We start from the raw sequence: 4,146 nt of genomic DNA, 5'->3' as shown, positions 1-4,146 counted from the left end.
TGTGGTAACTGAAAAGAAGAGAAAAAGAGTTATGGGGATGGAGGAAAGGGCTATTATGAGTCTTAAAAATAACATGCATGTCACGTAGTCGTTAGTTAAGAATTACGTAAAAGGTAAGTTACTCATATATTCACATTTAAAATGTTTTATCCCTTTTATTGCACTTGCCAAATTTTTAGTGATTACATAGTTAAAATCATTAAAATGTAATGAGCAATACATGTTGATCTTTATTTTGTGATGAAGTGTATGGTGAACATTATTTTCTGGATCTTTATTATGACAATATTTTTCAAATAAGTAATGATGTCTCCATTGTCGTTATCGTACTGGCTTTACAAAGTTCATTGAGAGTTTTAATTAATTTATTAACAAGACAAGACGTTGCATTAATATAATCAATTTATGGGATTTTCATATCTGGTCCGTATTGTCCGGCTTTATACTATTTAATAAAAGTGAATCTTAATTGCCGTCAAAAAAAGAAAGAAAGATATTCATTTAAGGAACATTTAGACACAATCCATTATGATTTTTAGTTTGTGTTTATATCTCAAATATATCAGGTCAAATTGATAAGTTACAAACTGATGCAAATTTATTTATTATTGCATTATTATTTTTGAGCCAAACAAACAGCTTAAAACAGATCACTTTCCGACAATTGATGTCTCCGTGTCTAATCTGAAACAAAAATCAAACACACTTAATATAAAATAACCGCCATATAATGATAATATGATAATATTATATAATAACTGAATTATACAATTTTGTGCGAACAAAATATTGAAAGCACGATCACAGGACGTATTGCGTTTTTGATTGTTGCCCTGCTTCATGGAAGTAATAGCTTTGCATGATTTCTTTTTTGGGTGTGTTAGGCATTTGTATTCGAGTCAACCTAATGTCACATTGCATGTCATACACCACCCACTTAAAGAAAATCGAGTGAGTGTGTATTGCGTGTGCAATACAGGCTTGAACTTGTTTTAATTCCTTCCATTTTCAAGCAACCCATGACGTTATGTAAAAAACGAATTACACAATGATTCAAATGAAGAAAGCAATATAAGAAGTTTTGCCACATTCAAAGATAAATGGGAAAATGAGTTGGTAATTCTCCTGGAATTTCACTATAAAATGTTGTCACTGCCTCATATAATTGATGTATCTCCTATGTTTAGATGCATATGTTAAAAACTATGTATTAACATGCATGTGTTTAAGGAATGATAAAATCTATATATTTGATATACACCGTTATGTGATCTGTAATCATCATGATGATTTACAATAACCTATGCAATATCTGATACTTTTACATGAATTAATATGCCTACCCTCTCTCACAGATTGGTCGGAATTTATATGTGCAATCATCATCCAGCCATTGGTAAGCATAGGGTGGACTGCTTAAGATATTTGCACAATTTGCTCTGGACCCAAGGTCAGGTTGTCCCGGATACCAGTCTGTGTAGTTGGTAACTTTATCAGTGCTATACCATTTCCAAATGCCTTCAACTATTTCGTCAGATAGCCCTATCCAATGACGGTTGCCTTGAAAAAAAAATATATAAAAACGTTACATTGATATGAATTTTACGTGCTGAATAAAGTGTTTGCTCGTTTGTCAACTAAGGTTTGAAACAACAGCTGAAATTAAAATAAACATGTACATTTGACTGACATGTAATTTGACATTTTGCTTCATGAATATGCACATTTTCTCATTTTATTTAGTTGTTCTTTATGTTGCACCAATAATGTATAGCTAATTTTGCGATTTCCAAGCCTTATTAGTGGGAAAAGACCTCAATAGCCTCTCCGTGTATTATTTTGGACACAGTCGGGCACCCAAATAGCAGCTGGATCAGCGATGTTTCGTAACCTAGAAAGATAGTTTCACCACATGAAAGAATACAAAATCGTAATGCGTTTGCACTAAATATATACGGATATATTGTGTATATTGATGACTATTTCTATAGAATAGTCTCTGTTATTTGGGGAACAACTTATACCCTGCCCTGGTTATGACGTAGGTACTGCATCTACGTCATATCCTTTTAACGCTGGCGTCGAATATTGTAACAAGGAAGAAGAAATGAGTTGTTGAAAAAATTGGAAAAAATCGCTGATCAAAACAGCAATCGATAGTAATATCTTCTAGATATGAATCGATAAGACGTCGGTGATTTTCTGTGTGCCCTAAAAGCAGCAATTTTGTTGATATTTTCCACGATTGAAGCGGATTTGTTCTTGATGTCTTTGGTGGGAACATGGAACACTGAATCAAGCAGGATATTATATGGACAGAGAAGTTTTCTTATTCAATTTCAGATTTAGATCTTCAACAGATTGTTGTCGAGAACAGTTTAAATTTAAATTATTTATATTCATTGTTTTGTGAATTGTACTTTGTCTAGCTTTATGCTGACTGCTGTCGTAAATTGACAATTTTATTATGACGATCCATGGATCTACTCTCAACCACGGCTATTCATTTAGCTATGTCTGTATTTCGCTATAATGTTAAATCATTCGCGGTGTATTAGTTACTGATGGTAACGATGATGATTGTAATGAAAACCTTTAAAAAAAATATGATAGATCTACATAAATAATACGATGATCTAGCTAGGTCAGTAGGTGCACTTTGCTATTTTCAATGGCGTTAAGAATGGTGGAAGCAAGAAATATTTGTTAACTTGTGCTAATTGTCCTGAATTAGGAAAAAATGTGTCTATTAATCTAACAGGTTCATAATAAATCAGTTATTATTAGCTAATCAGTTTTAAAATATATTTTATTTGCTTTTAAATCTTCAAAATAGATCTATAATTTTCTTTTTGCTGGGCGAGATTGGAAGAATGTGATTAAAGACAATACACTACTGGTCTGTATGGGAAATGTGGAAATAAATGCGATGGTGATCAGCAGCGTCTTGTGATGACTCCTGACATTTGATGAATTGTTGTATGAGATAAATTGGTGACTGATGTTAGTAGAGCTAGTAGTTTAATTCCTTACAGTATTAGGTGAGGTATTTCCTGTTTAAATGTTTATTTTATACATTATTTTACAATGTGAAACCTAGGTTTAGATCTACAAGTTGAACAAATTAATTATTCAGTTATATTTCAGTATTTGTTATCATAGATGTGAATACATTGCCTTATTTTAGGGCCTATTGTTTTCATGGTAAAATTAAGTATGCATAATAAGCAAATTATGTTGGATAAGAAGGGGTTAAAATCACATTAAATAGGAATTGATAAATTAATAATGCACAAATAATTAAAAGATGCAGACTTCAATGCAACATCAGTCACATGAGTAAGATATTAGATAATAATAATTATAGTAAATTAATAAACATTATATAAAAATAAAATAATAACAATAAATTAATAGTAATAATAATAATAATGAATTGATAATAATAATAATAATTAATTATTAATGATGATGATGATAATAATAATAAATTAGTTATAATAATAATGAATTGATAATAGTAATAATAATAATAATAGTGTGATGTGATCTAATGATAATAATAAGACAATCATGAGTTCATAATTATAATAATAATAATAATAAATTATTAATAATAATAATTAATAATAATAATAATAATAATAATTTTAAATAGACTATGTTGTTTATAATTCATGGTGTAGGCTACATTACAGTACAGATTTATAACAAATTATATTTGTCACACAATTTATTGCAATTTTGAGTTGACAAGTTGTAGTTCATTTATGTTGCCTCCCATCCCTCCTATGTATTCATCACCAACGTATTACATGAACCCACAGACTTCTCCGATTCTTCAACAACCCCCACCCCCTACTCCGACGATGAATGTTGACATGTTACAATGTATAATACAGCGTTTAGATAGCATGGACTCTAAATTAGGTCAACTTTCTTCAATACAAGCAAGCGTGAATAAGAAAACGGACCGCTTGAACAATATGGAGCAAAAGATTACCGATATGGAACACAGTCAGAGTTTTATGAGTGACCAGTACGATAAAGTTATGTCTAGCTCTAATGTAAACAAACAAAACATATCAAGTCTTAGAACCGGCGTTGATGTACTTACGGCTGAAAATAGAAAGCTGAAAAACCCCA

The 4,146-nt window shown here is 30.8% G+C and overlaps 1 long non-coding RNA gene across 1 annotated transcript; it reads right to left on the bottom strand.

The window, feature by feature from the left end:
* Window positions 1-587: 587 nt before the first annotated feature.
* Window positions 588-1,554, bottom strand: LOC132712827 (uncharacterized). The gene is made up of 2 exons (XR_009623363.1): window positions 1,344-1,554; window positions 588-684 (listed from the first exon to the last, which is right to left on the bottom strand). It is a non-coding gene; the product is annotated as an uncharacterized LOC132712827 (long non-coding RNA).
* Between the last annotated feature and the right edge of the window lie 2,592 nt (window positions 1,555-4,146).

This window comes from Ruditapes philippinarum, unplaced genomic scaffold, assembly GCF_026571515.1.
Source record: "Ruditapes philippinarum isolate M1 unplaced genomic scaffold, ASM2657151v2 ctg16767_1_1_1_1, whole genome shotgun sequence".
In the NCBI taxonomy this organism is placed as follows: Eukaryota; Metazoa; Mollusca; class Bivalvia; order Venerida; family Veneridae; genus Ruditapes; species Ruditapes philippinarum.
This window is presented reverse-complemented; position numbering and strand designations above follow the sequence as displayed.